Raw genomic sequence first — 22,237 nt, forward strand, 5'->3', positions numbered from 1 at the left:
TTCATGCTTTGGCCACCATTCCAGAGGACGTTTCCATGCTGATGATACTTGTTAAAAAATGTGTTAATTAAATTTGTGACTGAACTCTTTGGGGGAGAATTGTATATCTCCTGCTCTGTGTTTTACCCAGATTCTGCCATATATTTCATGTTATAGCAGTCTCAGATGATGACCCAGCATGTTGTTCATTTTAAGAACATTTTCACTGCAGATTTGATAAAACGCAAAGAGAGTACCAATGTGAGATTTCTAAAGATAGCTACAGCAGTCAACCCATGATTTAAGAATCTGAAGAGCCTTCCAAAATCTGAGAGGGACGGTGTGGAGCATGCTTTCAGAAGTCTTAAAAGAGCAACACTCTGATGCGGAAACTACAGAACCCAAACCACCAAAAAAGAAAATCAACCTTCTGCTGGTGACATTTGACTCGGATGATGAAAATGAAAATGCATTGGTCTGCACTGCTTTGGATTGTAATCGAGCAGTGCCCATTATCAGCATGGACGCATGTCCCCTGGAATGGTTGTTGAAGCATGAAGGGACATATGAATCTTTAGCACATCTTGCACATAAATATTTTGCAACGCCAGCTACAACAGTGCTAGGCAGTAGGCACAAACTTGTTTGAGTGATTGGCTGCACAAGAAGTAGGACTGAGTGGACTTGTAGACTCTAAAGTTTTACATTGGTTTGTTTTTGAGTGCAGTTATGTAACAAAAAAAATCTACATTTGTAAATTGCACTTTCACGACAAAGAGATTGCACTACGGTTCTTGTATGAGGTGAATTGAAAAATACTATTTCTTTTATCATTTTACAGTGCAAATATTTGTAATAAAAATAATATAAAGTGAGCACTGTATACTTTGTATTGTGTTGTGTCAAGGCTGATTCCCCAGTCTGGCACTTTGAGTGCAGGAAGTGGGAGTTAGTCTCTAAGGTGCCACAAGTACTCCTTTTTTAAAAAAAAAAATTAATACTGGCCACTCCAGGCTGGTATTAAACTCCCAAGGTTACAGCTTCTCTCTGACCTTGGAAGGGTAGATGCTGCCACCATGCAAATGCAAAAAACCCCTTTGAACCCAGGAAGGTGCACTTGGGAATTCCTCTGTGGGGTACCCTCAAGCCCTTTCACCTCCCTTCCAGGGAAGAGCTGATAAAGAAAACAAAGAAAATCAGCTATTGTCACCAGCTAATTAAACAACATATGCACAAACCTCTTAGGACACCAAAAATCCAATCCTGTTCTTAAAAAGGTAAATTTTATTTAAAAACAAAAAAAGAAATACATCTGGAACTTAGGCTTTTGCTAGATTTAAAAAACCCACTTATAAAAATTAAACATCAGGAATAACCATGAGGTCCAGCTTAAAGGTTACAAGCAAAACAAAAGCATTTTGGATTAGCACAGAGGAGTCCACAAGCCAATAAGAAATAAACAAAGATAAACCTAATCGTACCTTTCTAGACATTTTCTGATCTACTTACATAACTGGGGTTTTAAATGAGGAGGTTTAGGTATGATCTGATTTTCATACCTGACGACAAAAAGCTTTTACAGCATAGTCTTAGCCCTGTCTCTGCTCTCTCCTCTCTCTCTCTGGAGAACAACAACAACAGAGAAAGGGAAAGTTTTTTCCCAATTTTAAAAAGTTCTAGCCCTCCTTTTGGTCAAGTGCCCACTTCTTTCCTTTTACCTGTGGACTTGTTAACCCTGTACAGGTTAAGCAAGTAGAGAACAACTACCAAGAGGGATTCTATAGCTAACTGGCTAGCTGGGTGTCCACACAAGGGAGCTACACCCCCCTCCCTTCATTTATCACATGTTGTAATATAAATCAATTTATTTGAAAAAGTAAAAAAAAAAAGAATTTAAATATCCAAAATATTTAATAAATTTCAATTGTATTCTATTGTTTAACAGTGTGATTAAACATAACAGTGTGATTAAAACTGCAATTAATCGCAATTAATTTTTTAAATCACAGTTAATTTTTTGGAGTTTTTGGAATTGACAACCCTAATTTAAATTAATCTTCCTCTTTGCATGTATTTTCTTATTTCAGCCTTGAGGGTTGCTCTGAGCTGCTGAGTTCAAGCCCAGTCACTAAGATGAGAAGATACAGGTGAACTTTATCTGTCTGGGATGGTTTAGACACAACAATTCCTGCATCTTGGCAGGGGATTAGACTAGATGACCCTTCTGGTTCCTTCTAACCCTCTGATTCTATGAATTTCCCAGGGTTTCAGTAACACAGTATTAGCCTTCAGGAAATCACATGACTCAGTTCTGTGACATAATACATACAGATGAGTACAAACCAAAACCATGGATCCAGATACCTCCTGAACTTTGCGACTTGTTCCATTCTTGTCATTTACTATATTTATGTACAATGTCTAACACAATGAGACCACAACTTGTTTGCAGTCTCAGATTGCTACCACAATATAAATGTTAAATAATCCTGTGAACAGTGAATGTGTCCCATCAGTTTCAAAGCAGACACCTGGCACACGGAAGTACAAATATTCAGAGATGCAAGAATGGACACTGAACTGAGTGTTTTAAGCTTGTATTGTGGGTCCATAGTGCACTGAGCTTATTTATACTCTTAACTTTTATTTGTCAGTCCCTAAGAGAGCAAAATGTAGAGCCTAGGTTCTCTGAAGCTGGCAGGTTAGCCTTAAAGGTACCACATTTCTGCCCAGTTAGTGCCTGCCCTTGCCCCCTTCTTACTGCCCCCCCATTGTATCCCGACCCTCGATACCATCACCCTTACCCCTGACCTCGACCCTGCTGGCCAGTCCTCCACTAACACCTTAGAGGGCTGGGTTCTCATCCAGGGGAAGCGGGGCAAGCGGAAGAAAATAAAAAGAGAAATGCAAATAAAGATTCACTCAACATATACCTAAGCTTTGCACCATTAACACTTCAATAGGACTGCTATGCCAGAAGGGAAGCAGACAATATGGCTTTCTTGCCTTCTCATCTGGTGGCGTTGCCTTGAGATATAGACATTTTGGGCAAAGATGCAGTTATCATGGAGATTACCATATCTGTGGGGGGAAGAGGAGTGTTTCTGCACCTTTGCTTTAAAGATTGCTTTGTGATCATCTCTGCAATTATCTAGTACTGGTTGCAATTACCCTAATAGCCTCCAGATAGTTCTATAGACATCTCTGGGATGGTTTAAGAAAATGGGGACATCAGTGGCCATGAAGAAAGCCCACATGTCCAGTCTGTAAATTTGCAGAGGGGTTTGTATGACACCCCCCACGCTATCAATCGCATGAGCCCAATGACTCAGTGGTTAGAAACCCCAGAGCCTAGGTGATATTTTTCCACATCTAGTCTGCTGTACCAGGTGCTTGAGGAGAGAGTGGTTTTCTTGTTTCCTACATCATCTTGATGTCCTCCCAGTCCTTTAGAACAGAGCTGACCTGTCTGGCTTGAGTTGAAATGGAGCTGAGTAGTTGTCTGAATTTAAGAGTTATGTTTTTTCTTGTTCTCATGTTTCCTGGAGGTAATTCCAAACTACGCTATTATGTGTGTTTTCTTGCTTCTCTGTGTTCACCCACTGTCTTCAGAACTTCTGCTATATTAGCTAATGCTCTGTGGTTTAAATATCCCACTCCATGCCATTTGCTTTTTTTTATACTATGCTACCTTGAGTTTATCCTTCCTCCATCTCTGTTAATGGGTCCTTTTTAACAACAAAATTGAATATAAAATATTCTCAGCCAGCTGTAGCAGGCCAGTGTTGTCACATTTCTTGCCAGGGTAGTGAGCCACTCCTTGGATAAGTTGTAGATCCCAGATGTTAAGCTTCTGGTGCCTTATCAGACTCCTCAGGCAGCTGTTACTGGCAATCGTTAGACGTGCTTATGCAGCTGGGTGGGTCCTTTTATTTGATTACACTGTTTTTCTAGCCACTGTAGGAAAAGAAATGCTGTGTCTCTTCTACCTTCCTCCCAACATCTCCAAGAAAAAAAAGTATTGTCTGGCTAGTTTATTGGATACACTATCTTCTTCTTCTTCTTCTTCTTTTTTGCTATTTAGGCAGAAGGAAACTCCTAGGGACTCTTTTGGATTATAGAGAACAAGCAGAAGTGTCTACGTGGGACATGGCCAAAGAGCATCCCACAGATGCCACAATCAACCATGTGGCCATCCTTGTGTTTGCTGAGACCTGTGGCTTCTGAATATAGCACTTATGTGGGCTGCTCACATCAAAATGAATCAATATCTGCTGGGACTTGTAGCCGGCATGAGCCATACTTCTGTATGGAAGAGGAAGGTGACTACGGACTGCTTCAATTGGTGTGCAAATTAAGTGTGGCCCTTGACATCCAGGCAAATTGACAATGCAGCCTGTGATTAGGTAATGTTTGGGATTTCCTGCTGTATACCAAAGTAGGAACCTGTTACTTTGGAAATGATATGACTAGCATACCAAGTTTTTATGTGCACTCTCTAGTGACAGGCAAGCTAAAAGATAAGAGAGAGATGTCAGAGGCCTCAGTTAATCCCATTGGCTTTCAGCAGGAAGAGAATAGAGATCCAGGTGTGCATCCAGCCACCCACAGAACCATTAGATCTCTGAACTATACATGGAGTTTAAAGCAGAATGTGAAGATCTGATACTCCATTCTATTCAGATTCTTATACTTCCCCCATCACCATAGTAGTTTAGTGCCTTCCGACATGATTAACATCGGTCACATGTGGTTTTGATGCTTGGAATGAGTGAAAGCCTCCCTTTGTCATGTTGTGTGCCTATTGCTGTGCTTAACACAAGAGTGCATGAGATACTAAAATCAGAGATACAGATTAAGTTCCAATTATCAATGATTTGTTTGAAAACCAAAGGTAATAAGTACTTCAGAGCAAGAACCATACCTCTATATGGCATCTAGCACAGCAGGACCCTGGTTCTGATCAGGGCCTCTAGGTGCTACCATAACAGAATAAATAATAAAATCCAGGCAGATCATTCTACTATCCTGATGCACAAAATGACTTTTTGTTATCTCGCTCCTTTCTTGTTTGTAATATTTTAATTACTGCACATTTACTGTTAGTGGCCCCTGGTGGCAAGGTTTACAACTGCAGAATTTATGCTAAATTTTCATTTATAGGTCAAAAGGCCAGAGAATCCCAAATGCTAAAGAAATTTTCTGTTGAACCATTCAGAACATCAGACCTAGGAACCAGAAATGCATCATAATTTTTTTTCCATCCTTGCTGTAAGTAATGATGCAGCAGAGTGAGTCTCTAAGGTGCCACAAGTACTCCTTTTCTTTTTGCAAATACAGACTAACACGGCTGCTACTCTGAAACCTGTCATTCTTTTTAGGATTTGCTTCCTCCAAATTAATGTTAAGGAGTTCTTACACCTCCTCTGCAGATGTTGGTCTCAATGTTGTAGGGAGGTTAATAATATAGACTCCTTTTCTTGAAAGTTCAGTGTGGATGAAAGGCACCTGAGAAGAGCAGCAAAATGATTACAGGTCTAGAAAACATGACCTATGAGGGAAGATTGAAAAAATTGGGTTTATTTAGTCTGGAGAAGAAAAGACTGAGGGGAGACAACAGTTTTCAAGTATATAAAAGGTTGCTACAAGGAGGAGGGAGAAAAATTGTTCTTAATTTCTGAGAATAGGAGAAGAAGCAGTGGGCTTAAATTGCAGCAAAGTGGTTTAGGTTGGACATTAGGGAAAACTTCATAACTGTTAGAGTGTTTAAGCACTGGAATAAACGGCATAAGGAGGTTTTTATGCCGCATAAGAGTTTATGCCGCATAAACGTCATAAGAGTGTTTAAGCACTGGAATCTGCATCACTGGAGGTTTTTAAGAGCAAGTTAAACAAATACCTATCAGGGACGGTCTAGAAAATACTTAGTCCTGCCACGAGTGCAGGGGACTGGACTAGTTGTCCTCTTGAGGCAGAGGTTAAAGTAAGCCGGTATACCCTAGTATGGCATATCGGCAAGAGCCAGTGCACCGTACTGGGGCAGCCCAGCTTCCCCAGGGGGCAATTTAAAGGGCCTGGGGCTCCCAGTAGTGGCTGGAGCCCCAGGTCCTTTAAATTGCCTCCAGAGGCCTGCTACTGGAGCCCTGGGGTAGCGGCTGCAGGGCTCCGGCAGCTATTTAAAGGGCCTGGGGCTCCCCAGCTTCTACTGCCCAGGCCCTTTAAATAGCCCCTGGAGCCCTGGGGTAGTGGGGGCTCCAGGGGCTACTTAAAGGCCGGGGTGGTAGAAGAGGGGAGCCCCGGGCCCTTTAAATAGCCCCCGGAGTCCCGGGCTGCTGCTGCTACCCTGGTGGGGGGGCACTTACCTTACAGGGTGGGCTGGGGCTGGCTCTGACCCCCTCAACCCCGCCCCTTCTGCCCTAGGCCCTGCCCCTTCCGGGGGCCAGAGCTGGCCCCAAAGTACCGGTAAGTCACTCGACTTACTTTCTCCCCTGTCTTGAGGTCCCTTTCAGTCCTACGATTTTATGATTCTATGATTTACAGTTTACTTGTAAGCATTTCCCCAATGTTATTCCCTTAGTGCAATTTACTTCATTGTTTGTAGGGCCATTGTTGCAGAGCTGCAGGACAGAAAATACGGCCTATGTCAGGCATTATGATACCTATATTATCACTAGAAAAATCAAGTACAGTCCAAACTTTGGGAAGAATTGTGTATATTTATTTATTATTTCATATGAAAATGAGCTCTCAGTTCAGCTGTGCTGATCCTGGGCTTCCCATGGAGCTTTAAATAGTAATTTGTTTCATTTCTCTTTTTCTTTCAAATACAAGAAGAGATTATTATAGATTATGGAACTGCCTGTAAAATCTGTCTTTAGATGATCCCAGCCATTTTTAAGTAAAAATACACCTATTTGACACTACTCAGCTGTCTAAAATTAATTTTTACATCCTGTGTCTAAACTCTACAAAAGGTACCAGAGAGAGATGTACAGGCTCATCCAACAAATCTCCTCATATTTCACTTCTGTGATAAGCTCCTGAACCCAGTGTTTCTTATTGAAGTGTTCCATTTGTTCCTATAAGCTGCTGCTGTTATGCTGTGCAGAATCCATTGTCTGATATTAAACTTTTTTCCAGAACCAAATTGTCTCTTGGATTATTGTCTAAGTGTATCTGTTCCAAGGAAAAAAATGCATTAGTGTGTACTGCATTATGTTTTGAGAAATTATTGAAAAATTGCATAAAGTTTTAAAATTGGGAGATATTGGTATTATTTTTTAGTTGCAAATGTTGCAGTACACAAGCAGTGTATTCCAGTCACACTTAACCTAATGCCACTGTGAAATATCTTTGTGCCCGACCAGATTTCTAGCAGAGTCTTTCAGATAACTATGAGCCAATCTTTGTATTTGAATTGTAGCAGTAATAAATGAGTAAGGATCTGTGATTAGAAGGTCATCTTGGAATAGACCTTGCTGTAATATGACAAAAAAGTAAAGTAAAAAAGCACTGTTATCAGTGTATAATGCAATGTTTTCTTATGTATGCCCACATTGCTTCTGAAGTTATTTCCATTCAAACATGAAACTTGGATTCTGATATAATGGATGCAATAGATACAGCTACTTGGATTGTGAACTGTTTAGGTCAAAGAACTTTTCATCAAGCTGTCTGAAAATTACTATGCACCTCTTGGCACTATGTACATGATACTGTACTGTAAGAGCCCAATTTTGCTCTGTTACACCAGTGTAAATCCAAACTAACTCCACTGACATTGATTTAATTGAGAGCATAATTTGGTTGTAAGCATTTCTGAGGCTTTGTTATGAAACTCAATACCACCAGTACTCTTGATTTAGTATATTTACTCTGTTGATGTTCAGTAATACAGTGATATCTGCCAGGGAAAAAAACACTAACGATCTAAAGAAGCTTAATTTATATCTAAATTAGAGGATACTTTATTTTTAGTCTCTTATTCTAGTAGCTATTTCAGCTATTCTATGCCAAATGGGGGATTTACAGAAATTGGATGAACTGAAACAATTTGCATGTTTGACAAAAATGTCTGTTGCACTGCTGGCACGTTAGCAATAATGCACAGAAATCAACAGGCTGCAGCTTGTAACAGGAAATGAATGATCTAAAGTATAAAAACCACAGCATTGAGTCAGTTATCAGTGTGCACTGGCAATCAAGCTTTCATTTGCTACAGCTAGAAAACCCTGAGTGTGCCACAGACATGTCAGGTTGTATATTGGTAATAACAGAAAAAGGTTAAGAAAACAACTGCAGATCCATATGGCAAGTCTCTTCATATGGCAGAATTTCAGTAAGCCCTGACAAATATTACTCTGTTTATACTTTCAGCTTTCTGATGCTAGAACAGTGGTCCAATTATGTGTTTCTTTTCCCTCTGGATTAAGATAGTGCCATTTTCCAAAAAATATACACACACGCTTGTCCATAGAGAGAGACAGGATCAATATGGTAGTCTGTTTTCTTCTCTGACTATATCCCAGTCTTGCCACTGCCAGATCAATAACTGCCATTTCATAACTTGCATAATTATTTCTCCACAGGCAACCATAACTGCTAATGATGCCACATTAATTCTGTCAGCCTATAAAAGCCGATCACTACATCAGTTAGCTTCTATACAGTATATCTACAATAAGAGCAATGTAGGTCAGAGCAGTCTGAGGGCTGTTTCTTAGAAACACTAATCACTGCTGTTCTCTTAGTGTCAGTTGCATAATAACTAACCCTATTAGACCCTTAAGGTCTTGAATGTTCTTTCATCAAAAGCACATCCTTGTTTTTCACACTGTATAACTTCTAATTTGTGTATTTCACCCAAATCTCAACAGAATCTGCTCCCTGAATGCCCATGAGATTGTTATTTCTGTGAACTCTCTCCAGTTGAAGAATTTCCTTTTCCACTTGCTCAGGATATAGTGTTGCAACTATAATGAGAGGCCATTTCCTGATGAAAGGGTGGATCCTGTTAGCACAGTTTCTCTGATTTGCAGGGGGGAAACAATCTATTCAGTCTTGTGCAATATTCCAAACTGGGAGCAAATCCCACAAGCACAAAATGAATCCTTTCTATGCTATTCAGTGTCTTTGTGTGAATTACAAACTCTGCCTACCAACAAACAATAAATCTTATGATAGTCTAAATTAAAGACAAAATGGGACTGGAGTTATCATGAGAAAAATAATAAAATCTTTTAGCACCATACTCTGAAATTAAATACTTTTAAAGACAGAAACAAATCTTTTTCTCATGGTTCCATTCCTGAAATTCAGTTTGTGGAGCTATAGTAATAACATTGTCCTGCTTGTGCAAAAATGCTATTTTACAGTAAATATTCTGTACTTGTCATGGATGCTCTTAACTTTTTTTGCTGTAAAATATCTTTAGCAGCAGGCACAGACCTCAAAATGGGCAACAAATGCGTGTACAAAGTGGCAAGTCAAGAATGTTGACTTTAATTATTTATTTTGAATAGATTTGGGAAGGGGGAACAGGATGAGGATGGCTAGGTGATTGCAGTCTCAAAATCGTTTTTTTTGTTTTGTTTTGTTTTTGTTTTTAAGGTAACTGATGCTGTTTGAGCAAACGTCTAGCAAGTTGCACCCAGTCTGAGTGGATGGGTTGTGCAAGGGCTGAAAAATGGAATCCTAACCATGGCAGAGGATGGCAGTAGCTATTACTACAGGACACGAGGAGGAGTAGCAAACATAAGTGTGTAGAGATCCCACCTCTTTGCTCCCAAAACACACTCATGGTCCAGTATGGAGAGCTGCTACACAGCGCTGTTCCATGATGCAAAGGGTGTTGTAGCCCATGGGGCTAGCCTGCTAGCTTTCTATATTATATAATCTGTTTTCTTTATTGGTTTGATTATTATTCTCTTGGATTATGTTTTGTACTGAATAATTCCAGTACACGTTTCTTCATTATACTTGGCTGTAACTCAAGGAACATACAGGCATGTATCCTGTATGATTAGCTAGAGAAAGTTATCATAAGTGTTTGTAACCTTTGGCATAGACTAATGGCTTAACGATTACCTCTTTTGACTTTGGGGAACTGAAGAGAAAACTGAATGTGTTCAACAAAATTCTGGAAAATACCAGTAACCACAAGGTACTGTATACCGCTGAACATGGAAGTAATGATCTAGGCCAAAGCTAACGGTTTTGAGGATGAGGTAATTGATAATAATATGGATGAATATGCTAGCCTATTCAGTAAGTGTACCCAAAGATTTATCTGGGTGGAAGGTTAGGCATTGATATGAATTTTCAGAACAGTGTCAGGACCTTATAAGAGGACAAACCACCATAAGGAGGGGTCATTCCTTCTCATAGTTATCTTCTGTTAAGCTATCAGCTCAGCATCTGCAGTATAGATGACCTCCTGAGGTTCCTTCCAACCCTGATATTCTATGATTCTATAGCTTAGCTACTCAACACTTGAACCTGATCTCTACCAGTTTGGGATTGAAGAGCCTGGAGCATCAAACTCATTCGGCCAGAGATGCGGCTGGTCCTCTGTCTCCCACTACCAGGTCTCCAAGGAAGGGCGCGAGTATTCTAGTTTAAGTAGCCTCTTGTAAAAGGGATGTTACCACCAGGGACTATAGAGCTGTATTATTTTTTTGTGGCTCTGTGGTTTGTAACTTTGGTTACTCTCTTGTTGATTTTAATAAAGATCTTGAAAATTTGGTTTTGTCCCCACACATGCCGAGGGTCTGTACAAGATATTGTACTCCCTATGTTCTCTAATTCTATAGCCTGAATCTGGGACAAGAACCTAGGTATTTTCTGGTCAGATCATTGGTGAGCCGTAATAAATTAGCACTCTAAATTCAGGTCAACAGTGTTCACTTGCATAGTGGAAACTGCTGTGCTTTAGGCCCTATATAGAGCTGTACAAGATGTATTTATACAGCACCCAAGTTGGCTAGGCCCTTAAAAATGATTGGGAAGACAGGTCCAAGCCTTCCTTCAATAACTTGCAATCTCAACAGATACAAGACAGTGGACTAATGGAGAAAAGGGATACACCATAGCAGCAAAGGATGAATGATGTTTTATCCCTGTCTTGTTTTAGATAATAGTTTCATGATTGTCTGCTCCTTAACCTAACAAGTATAATGGCTATACCCACTGCTTTAGTGTGGGAGATCTGGACAGTCTAAGACTTATTTCTTTAAGAGTGAACTCAATAGGATGTGATAGAAGTCCAGTCATCTAAAACTGGACAAAGTGCTCCTGGAATAGTGGGCAGGAATAATTCCCCATTGGCAATGGGAGTAGACTGGAGTAGACTATGTGTGACTTGTCATTTGCCATCTCTGATGTTCATGAAATTAATACTAATCCCGCACATATTTATCTAATTTTTTTAATAACTTGAAGGGTGGTGGAGTAGGAGAAAAGTGTATTGATTAGCCCACATAGCACTCTCTATTATTAACTTCTTGTCTTTTTTCATTAGAAGATAGAGCTGGAGGGTTTATAGAGCAGTTTCTGTATACAAGGCATTATAAATCCTAAATCAAAAAGTGTTTCATTTGTAATGCAGTAAATCAGGAGGCAAATGCCAAAGCCATAACAATACTTGTTTATTCTCTGCTTAAGTCAAACTCGGACTCCTCAAACCACCAGCAGCATCATGTGAGTGACGTTTTGAGTGTATCATTACTTTGTATTTTTTCAGAGACAGCAACATAATTCATCGTAATCCCTTTCACTCTGACTTTTGTGGTGGTTTACTTCAGAAGAATAGAAGGCAAAGAGCCCAACTTAAGTATATGCACAATCTTGGTGGCAGTAGCTGTTTTCTTTGGGGCACAGTATACAAGGCCAGAAGGGACCACTCTGGTTAATTACCCTTACAGGTAAAAATGTACAACTTATTTCTAGTCTGAATTGTCTAGCTTCAACTTCCAGCCGTGTTATACTTGGATCATGTTGTACTTTTCTCTGTTAGACTAAAAATTAGCCCATTATTGAATATTTGTAGATTCACATAGCTGTAATCAATACAGGAAAGACTGCTGTAATTGAAAGAACTGGTTATGAAGAAAGCAAGCACAGTGACATGCTGAATTAGCTCCAGCATATCCATTTGACTGAAGAAAACAAAGAACTTCAGGCCAGATCCATAGAGAGACTTAAGATGCCTAAACCCCATTTTAAGTCTCCCAAATCCCAGTTTTAGGCACGACTGCACTCCACAAAACTCCTGCTTGGCTGCCACCTAATCCTATAGGTGCCTAAACTCACTCAACCTAAATTACCACTGTAAAAGCTGACCATTGCTGCCCCTCTGCCATGTACATTGGTCAAACTGGACAGTTTCTACATAAAAGAATAAATGGACACAAATCAGACGTCAAAAATTATAACATTCAAAAACCAGTCGGAGAACACTTCAATCTCTCTGGTCACTCGATTACAGACCTAAGAATGGCTATTCTTCAACAAAAAAAACTTCAAAAACAGACTCCAACGAGAGACTGCTGAATTGGAATTAATTTGCAAACTGGATACACTTAACTTAGACTTGAATAGAGACTGGGAGTGGATGGGTCATTACACAAAGTAAAACTATTTCCCCATATTTATTCCCCCCCCCTCCACCCCACACTGTTCCTCAGACGTTCTTGTCAACTGCTGGAAATGGCCCACCTTGATCATCACTACAAAAGGTTCCCCTCCCCACCGCGCTCTCCTGCTGGTAATAGCTCACCTTAAGTGATCACTCTCTTGTTACAGTGTGTATGGTAACACCCATTGTTTCATGTTCTCTATGTGTATAAATCTCCCCACTGTATTTTCCACTGAATGCATCCGATGAAGTGAGCTGTAGCTCACAAAAACTTATGCTCAAATAAATTTGTTAGTCTCTAAGGTGCCACAAGTACTCCTTTTCTTTTTGTGAATACAGACTAACATGGCTGCTGCTCTGAAACCTATGACCTCCATAGTGGAGCACAGAAAAAAATTCATGTGGTGGGGGTGGGGTTTCCAAGTGTGGGAGGGGGCTCAGGGCTGGGGCAAAGGGTTGGGGTATGGGGGGATGAGGGCTCTGGATGGGGGTGTGGGCTTTGGGGTGAGGCTTGGGATGAGGGGTTTGGGGTGCAGGAGGATGCTCAGGGCTGGAGCAGAAGGTTGGGGTGCGGGGGGCTCGGGTGGGGCCAGGGATGAGGGGTTTGGGGTGCAGGCTGCCCTGGGGCTCTGCTGGGACGAGATGACTCTCTTGCTGCAGCAGCTCAGGGCTGGAGGAGAGGCGCCTCTCCCCGGCCGTGGCAGCCCTGTCGGGACTGGGCTGGGACAGTCTGAGAGAGGGGCTCCTCTCCCCGACCGTGGCAGGTCTGTGCTGGGGCTGGCGGGGAGGGGCGCCTCTCTCCTAGCTGCGGCAGGTCCACACTTGGGCCAATGGGGAGGGGAACCTCTCCCTGCCGCAGCCCAGAGTCCCTGCATGGGGCTTAATAAGCAGCTGCACAGCCAGGCAGCTTAGAGGGAACTTAGGTGGGGGGTTGCCTGCCTTTGCAGCGTGTGGGTGCAGGTCACTTGCCAGAATTATCTGGGTATATCTCATTTAATCATATCTCTGCCCTTGCAGGGTCCTTGGGCAGGGGCACTGGAACAGGGGAAGCCAGAGGGTCATGGCCCCTCTACTTTTTACTGGCTGAAAGGCAAGTGATGTGGGGAGGGGTGGAAAAGAGTGAGCGGGGGAAGTGTCTTGGGGTGAAGAGGCAGTGTGGGGTGGGATCTTGGGGGACGGGGTGGCACAAGTATGAGGGCTTGGGGAGAAGGGGCGGTGTGGGCAGGGTTTCGGGGAAAGGGGCAGGGCACGGGGTCGTGCCAGGGTTTGAGTGCTGGTGGCCCCCTCACTTTTAGGGACCTTCCATCACTCCTCTCCTCGGGCACTGATGCAGCTCAGTCCCTCCTATGCTCTGCTTGTGGGATCTATCTAGTTCAGGGGCTCTCAAACTTCATTGCACCGCAATCTTCTTCTGATAACAAAAATTACATCACACCCTAGGAGGAAGGACCAAAGCCCAAGCCCCACCTAACTCTGGGCAGGGGGGGCCAAAGCTGAAGCTTGAGGGCTTCAGCCCCAAGCAGGGGGCCTGTAACCTGAGCCCTGCCTCCCATGGCTGAAGCCCTTGGGCTTTGGCTTCAACCCTGGGCTCCAGCAAGTCAAAGTCAGCCCTGGCTATCCCATTCAAAGGGGGTCACAACCCACAGTTTGAGAACCACTGACCTAGTCTCCTGAGGGCTGTAATATTTTGGTGTAATTTCAGTTGTCAGGTGGTGATGATGACATCTTGTGGTATACAGGAGGTCTGACTAGATGACCTGCTGTCCCTCCTGGCCTTTAACTCTATGCCTAAGCCCCAGTGCAAACCTGAAACCATTTCTCCATCTTCCCTGTGGGGCCTGGTCTGGTAGCCATGCTCTGAGCATGCCTAATGCCACACAAAATGGCTGGAGGAAAGAAAGCAACTTTGTTAGCCGAGTGGTTAGGGTACTCCAGGGGGATGTGGGAGATCCTGGATTCCCCCCTTGGTCTGTGGAGAAGGGCTTTGAAGAGGAGCTCTCCGTTTCTCAGCTGAGTCAGCTAACCACTGGACTATGGGATAGTCTGATGTAGGACTCTTTCTTGCTGAAGCCATTTCACAGTAGTTAAATTGGTCTGGGGACAGAAAGAGGATCACTCGAGTCCAGTGGTTAGGGCACTCACATGGAACCCCTCTTTAAATTCCTTCTCCTCCTTGGTCAGGGTAGAGAATCAAAACAGGGTTTCCCACAGCCTGGATGAATACCCTAACCGCTGGGCTAAAGGTTATAAAGGAGGGCCTCGTTCATCCAACCCTCTGGCCATTTTGCGTGGAATTCAGAAGGCATCTAACTCATTCTCACAAGAAAAGGCTTAGGTACCTAAGCTGCCTGCGTCCAGGAGAGGTTCCTGGCTATGTCTAGACTGCAGGGAGGTGCCTAATTCCATGGGAGAGGAGGGGTGTGGACACACCCCTCTTGTTTGGTATGTTTCATTGGCTAGGTTGGATGGCTCCCCACATAGCATGCTGGGTTTTGTGGATCTGATTCTTTTTATATGGAGCCTATGTGCCTAATTGTTGTTCCAGTGATTTTCTAGTCACCTAAAAGTTAGGCATTGCAACACAGAGAGTTGCAATACCAAAATCCCTTTGTGGGGCTAGACCTTCCTGTATGAAGCATCAACACACTAAGCAGATACCTATTATCAGTATAGTCTCTTTTCTCTGTTCTGGGCTCTAGGAATGGTCCTAAAATGACCTTCTACAAGGGTGAGCCAAAATCCTTGATATGAAGAGTCTTCAACTTTCGGAAAGCGTCAAAATCCAGATTGGAATTTCGAGGCTGGCCTGTTTCTCTAGCTAAACTGAAACACTGGATCCAATCTCTCAAGCTTGAGGGGTGGGGGCAGGGAGTGTATGTGCATATGCATGCACACAGGGAGTTCAGAATCTGAACACATCCACATTTTGCAGCTCAGGCTGATGTCTAATGCGAAATTTGTAATACATTAGTCATTGAAAGGCACAGTCTGCTGAAATGGACTGTGTATTCCAGGTAGCCCCTATGGGGAGGCACAGAAAATTCTGGAATGAAAAGCTCTCTCTCTCTCTCTTTTCAAACAAAAGAATGGAATATCCAGTAAAGCTGGGACAGAGTTTAAGCAAAGCTGCTGTTTAAATTGTAATGGATTTCGGGAACTAACCTTACAGGAAATCTATATTTATGTATGTGAACACCAGATAAGAATTCCTCAACCGGGTGGGCAAAAGCCTATTTTTTCTGTCTAGGCACCCAGCAGGACGACAATTAGAATATAAAGAAACATTTGGACAAATCAGCTGCTATTTTAAAATATTACCACTGTTTTGTGTATCTAAACCTATAGCTTCAAAGAACCTTGGAAATATAAGGGAGAAAGGGTTGGCTAAGGCAGCAAAAAGGTGTCTAGCCCAGATTTTGCCTTCCCTTGTGCCCCACCAAAGCACCTAGGTACATTATTAACAAGTTAATGAAAAATCAGTTGAGGTCTTCTAAGCAAGATGGGCACACAACACTTCAGCTAGTGAAATAAACTAATTTGAAAATCTGATCCTAGGGAACACGAAGTCTTGGATTCAGTTGCCAGTTCTGATTTCTCATCTGACATTCATAATCTAATGGGAGTAAACACATGCAGCTGAAAACCATCTAGGCATTTTAATTGTTATAGACTACAAGCCACTAGCCCAGTAGTGTGGAGCACCGAAATGCACTTGTGCAGATGTGTCAGCCATGTGTGCATGTGCCCTTCACCACAACCTTCCAGAGAGATTCAGGGGAGGAGGATGAAAAAGAACAAATGAAAAGTATGGTTTGGCAGGGGTTATAATGAAGGAAAGGGGAGAAATGATGATAACTTGTATGTCTTTTTTTTTTTCCCCTTTTTTTTTAATTGCAAGGGAATCACTGTAAAACTATCCATTGTAGAAGATACTATTTTTCTTGCTTCTAAAACATAGGCCTTGTCTATAATGAGGATTTGCCCCAGTTACATCCATTGATAACCAGCCACCAACATAACTGCATCTGTGTCAATGCCCAGCGTAGACAGACAGAGCCACAATTTGCACTAGTAGAGCTTCACCTGGTTTTAAACAGGAGTACATTTCAGTAGTGTAAATAGCAGCTTTGCCTCTGTATGCTTTAGGATTATACCGGTGCAGCTACATGGGTGGATATAATTGGAGCAAATCCCTAGTGCAGACAAGGCCTTAAAGCCTTTTTCTCCTACACTATTAATATTTCTGTGTCTAAAGTCACAAAGCTAATAGGTGGATCCATACAGATGTTTTAATGACCTATCATAAGTCTAATGGCTTTTTGCCCCAGTCCCATAAAAGTGAGTCTTCATTAACTTGCCATGTCTTTGTTCATTTTTCCATCCATATTTTTAATTGAAATTATTTAGTATCACAAACACAAAAGAAACTCTCCCGTTAGATTAAGCTGAAATGGTTCTATAGTTATGAGATTGGCCTTTACATGAAAAAACTTTACTCCAGGCCAAACTGGAACAAAAAATATTTTTTTAAATTAAAATCACAAAGCTATTTATTTTACTGGTTGCTTTCTGTTTTCTCTGTGTTGCTGCTGGAGATGGTTGAATAATGCTTCCAATTCCCCTTTCTACCTGTTCTTGTAGCAGGTTAACACATGAGACTATGGTGTAAAGAACAGAAGCAGGCTCAAGACATAAAAATGGAGCCAGGGTTTTTCCTTGGGCCCATCTCTAGTAAAGAATTTTCCTTTTATTGACAGGGAGATAATCTTACCAGATACATATCTTCAGTCTCCAGCTCTTAAGATTTTAGATTTCCCATCCCTTCCACTTTTACAGTTATGATCCCAAATATACTATATTATCTGCCTAAAATGACTAATGGTTTCAAGTCACAACCACTCTAGACATCTTAAATTAGAAGCAGATTTGTCTATTTTAATGTGCTGATCCCACTGCCACGCTGCAATGCTCCATCTTCCTTGTGATTGGCTGTACTTTCAGAAGCCAGCCAATCATTTTTGCAATGCAGGTTTAGCCCTGATTATATACTAGTAAAGCGTATTCAATCTGAATATTTCAAGAGGTGGGATCTATCAGGAGTGGAACATAGATCCAAAGCCCTGCTCTGCTCCTCTTCTGGTTCAGTAGGTAACAAATGTACTTGGCTATCCTGCAGTGGAGTTGTAATCCTGTGTTTATTGCAACAATTTGTGCCCATAGAAATGGCAAAGATGTCACAGCTTCTGAAGGACTGAGGAGCTGGGCTGAAAATTTTATTTAAAAAATTATGTCTTGCATCATTAGCAAAAAGGACAAGCAAAGCTGAAAAGTGGCTGAATTAAGGAAAAGACTTTAAATATAGTAAGAAAGTCACTCTCTAAGACCCAGAAATCTAAAACTCCATAAGTCAGGTTCTTAAGAATTTTGGACTGCAAGAGTTCTGCCTTGGGGTATACATGCTGCAGTTAGAGTTTGGTCTCTGGCTTCAGTAAGTTACATTTTTTGGTTCTGCCTGTCAGTGTACTTAAGCATTCCCATAAGGAGCGAGACTGATCTTTTTATCCTGCTACATTAAGTGGGGGAAATGCTGTTACATTTATGTCATTGTGTTTTACTCAGCAAATCTTGTTTGCTAGGAACTCTTCCCAAGCTGTAACAAGCTACCTGACTCCAGAATGTGAGAGGAATACCTATGAACAGAAATATGCGACAAAGATCAAACATTACATTAATGAGCCTTTTCTTACCCCATCCCCCACAAGCTGTCTTGATGATTTCCTTTACATCTAGCTCGGTCTACACACGATTGCTGTGCTGACAATAGCCTTTGTGTTTCACTCTCACATTCCCGGCCAACACTATGTATTATTACTCCTGATGTAGCATCTGCCCTTCCACTCCGGCACGTCTCAACAAAGTCTAACAATCATATTGACTTGTGGTACATTTTGTAATTGAAAAGAGGGGCTGATGCATCAACTGCTATAGTCTCAAATAGTAACTTTATTGTGCCTTAAAGCACAATTCTACCCCTCAAAGAAATCTTTGGAGAATGGTGGGGCCCTCATCCTGGCAAAAGAAAGTCAGTGCAAGTTGTTGGTGTTCAGTAAATTTCAGGATTTTTGGTCATAAATAAGGAAAGTGTGTGGGGTGGGGCTGACATGTTCACAGTAAAGTAACTTTGCTCAATCCCACTTGTGCCCCAATAGTAAGAAAAAACAAAACAACAAGATGGGTAAAAGCACAAAGGCTAATGGGAGTGGAGATACACAAGTGGGCAAACAGAAATATCAAGTTTTTGTTTAATTTTGAAAAAGCCTGAGTTAGGTAGAGCAGCTAAGGAGTGGGAGTGGAACAGTGAGAGGCAAACAAATATTTTTAAACAAAGGAATGCAGCTCTTCTGACAAAGGAAATCTATAGAACTTGAGAAACTTCAAAAGCCTGCTGGCAGTTGTGTACAGGAAGAGGAAATACTAACTCTGAATGTGAAAGCAACACTCACTTTCAAATATAAACCATGGGTCTTCTGCTTGATTGGCTCTGTGTGTAGCCTGGTGCTCTATAAAGGGTCTTTATTTAAATTTAAACATTACACAAGAATTATTTTTGAAAATACTCTCTGTCATTGCTGAAATGTTAGTTATGCAAATGTACTGTTTGTTCTGTGTATTTCTAAGATGCTCATCACTTTTGTATCTTGGTTCTAACTGCCACTCAAAATTGCAGAGATACAAAAGGGAAAATGCAATGTTCCTTAACCCTATGATGGGCCACAACAGCTACTTAAAATTCAGCAGCAGTCTGTCCGACTTTTTAAAGTACTTTAAGATGCCTTGAGTATGAAGGGTGCTATGAAACCTCTAGCCTACATGAACAACTAAGGATCTATTCTTTGTCTTGAAGCCATAGTCAACCTATAAAGGTAAATAGACTCTGAGCCAGAAAGCCTGTTGACAAGAGGGTAGGCATTAAGCATAAGCCGGAAACATTTTTGTTTTCATGCAAGAGTGTTTGGCTCTGAGGGCGTTTTTAGGTCAGGCTGCCCCAGAGCATCCTTCCATGGGGATTTAAATAATGATTATGTCTGTGTGTGCTTGGTCAGCCAGACTTTCATCATAAGTATGACATATACGGATATGTGGGGAGACCGCAGGTCTGGATTCTTGCTTCATGCTGTTCAGGGAAGTGATTGTCAAATGCCATGAGAGTGTTCTGGGTAAAGAACCAAATAAAGCTGCATCTTAAAGCAGGATCCTACCTTCCGCAGGTCATGGAAATCCCAGGTCCAAAGTGTACAGCAGTCTAATTCTAGTCTGAATAAATCTCTGCACAGTCATGTCATGACAGCCTAAACTCTACATAACTGCTAAAGACCAGTTACTTAAAAATATGGAACATTCTATGAATTGATTGAACTGTGCTCTGTGGTCTCAGAAACAATAAGTTGGTCCTACATGCAGGCTGTGTCTGGAAACAAGAGGCACTTTCACTTTGTGTTGCAGGCTTAAACAGCTTTAAGTAAATAGGCATTTCCCTGGGTTATGAAGCCAGATTGGAGTTTCTTTTAAATTATTTGCAATGGAACCTAAAAAGACCCCTAATCAGGTCCAGCCCTAGATTTTCTGTGGATCTACATAATGTACTATATGCAAGGCCACATCTGCTTTTCTCCATACCTGTAAAAATGTCCCTTCACTTCTGCATGCCAGAGACAATATCTTGTGGCCATCCATTGCCTATGAACCTTTCTGCCTCTTAGTTCTTTAGCAACTGTTCCTCCATGTGGTTGAGTCTCTGTACTATCTTAGAGCACCTCCACCCACAGGGCCTTTCTTTCTAGCTCCCAGACTAACTCCACCTAATGTCACCACACAGTATCCCTAAATCCCGGTCTAGACTTTGCAGGCATCAAAAGCCAAAGTACAACTTTCTGAGAGAAAGAAGTTATTAGATAATTTTCTCTCTCCCACAGCACAGTGGTACTAGTCCAGTCTGAGTCTACAGTTGTACTTATAGCTGGAGAACTGGGGGAAATGGTGTTCTGAGGCATGTGTGTGTAACCTGGGGATCCTGGAAGTGTATGTCCCATATATAAGGATATACCTAAAGTCATCTCTGTATATATGTCACAACTGGGACATCAGTAGTCTGACCTAGTGGTCAAAGCAGGAGTCAGGCTAGGTTAGATACTAGGAGGTCAGAGTACAAGCCAGGCCAGAGAGCAAACTGAGAATCAAGAGTCAGGAAGCAGGCAGGGTCAGGTTACCAGGAGATCAGAAGCAGGAGACAAACTTGAGAGCAGAACCACAGATCGATAACCAGAATCAAGACAGGTCTTCCTGCTTTGTAAATGGGGGAGGAGGAAGATGACTCTGAAGTATAGTACATCAATGTCTTTCTTTTTATCATGTTTCACAGATGTTGTCTCACTGGGATTTTTTCCATAGATGTTTAGTCGTTTGCCATGTATAGCTATTGAGTGAATGATTATCCAGAGGGGGCCATGACTTTGAGACAGTTCCATTGTATTGTAAGTGGGCCTAGAGTAAAATGACATTATTTGCTAAAAACTCTTGCTTTCATCTTCCTTGAAAGTTAGGAAAGGGAGAAGGAGAGCCTAACCCTATGTAGCTAAAATTCTGCTCTGAATAACTGTTCTGATCTTAAAAAGAAAAGGAGTACTTGTGGCACCTTAGAGACTAATAAATGTATTTGAGCATAAGCTTTTGTGAGCTACAGCTCATTTCATTGGAGCTGTAGCTCACGAAAGCTTATGCTCAAATAAATTTATTAGTCTCTAAGGTGCCACAAGTACTCCTTTTCTTTTTGCGAATACAGACTAACACGGCTGCTACTCTGAAACCTGTTCTGATCTTGTTCATCCAGTGCACTATCTAGTAAATTTTTGTGGATATTTTTGGTTTGTTTTTGTAACAATGAAAAATGTAAGGCCATCAAAACTGTTTTGTAACTGCTTCATGCCCAGGAAGGACCACCACAAGATTATAATAAAACCCTATTCTAATAGTCACTTGGACAGCTATTTTGATAACTGAACATCGATGAGTAGGGCCCTACCACGCTGATGGCCATGAAAAACACATCAGGGACCATGAAAACTGGTCTACCCCCATGAAATCTGGTCTTTTGTTTTTACCCTATACTATACAGATTTCAAAGGGGAGACCAGCGTTTCTCAAATTAGGGGTCCTGACCGAAAAGGGAGTTGCAGGGGCGTTGCAAGGTTATTTTAGGTAGGTCATGGTATTACCACCCTTACTTCTGTGCTGCCTTCAGAGCTGGCTGGCTGGAGAGCAGCAGCTTTTGGCCAGGTGCCCAGCCCTTAAGGTGGTGCCCTGCCAGCAGCAGCACAGAAGTAAGGGTAGCAGTACCATACCATACCACCCTTACTTCTTCGCCACTGCTGGCAGTGGCTCTGCCTTCAGAGGTGACCTCCCAGCCAGCAGCCTCTGCTCTCTGGCCACCCAGCTCTGAAGGCAGTGCCACTGCCAGCACCAGTGCAGAAATAAGGGTAGCAGTACCACAACCCTCCAATATTATAAACTTGCGACCCCTCCCACCACACACACACAACTCCTTTTTGGGTCAGCACTCTTACAATT

General features: G+C 41.9%; 1 long non-coding RNA gene across 3 annotated transcripts; it reads left to right on the forward strand.

Moving 5' to 3' along the window:
- The first annotated feature begins 1,352 nt into the window (after positions 1-1,352).
- Positions 1,353-21,626, forward strand: LOC122459491. Of its 3 annotated transcripts, XR_006280217.1 has the most exons (5): positions 1,353-3,493; positions 4,064-4,301; positions 8,568-8,669; positions 9,413-11,900; positions 18,250-21,626. It is a non-coding gene; the product is annotated as an uncharacterized LOC122459491 (long non-coding RNA). The 3 variants fall into 3 exon arrangements; XR_006280215.1 differs by having other exon boundaries at positions 1,353-4,301; XR_006280216.1 differs by having other exon boundaries at positions 1,353-4,301; positions 9,589-11,900.
- Positions 21,627-22,237: the final 611 nt, after the last annotated feature.

This window comes from Dermochelys coriacea, chromosome 3 (assembly GCF_009764565.3).
Source record: "Dermochelys coriacea isolate rDerCor1 chromosome 3, rDerCor1.pri.v4, whole genome shotgun sequence".
In the NCBI taxonomy this organism is placed as follows: domain Eukaryota; kingdom Metazoa; phylum Chordata; order Testudines; family Dermochelyidae; genus Dermochelys; species Dermochelys coriacea.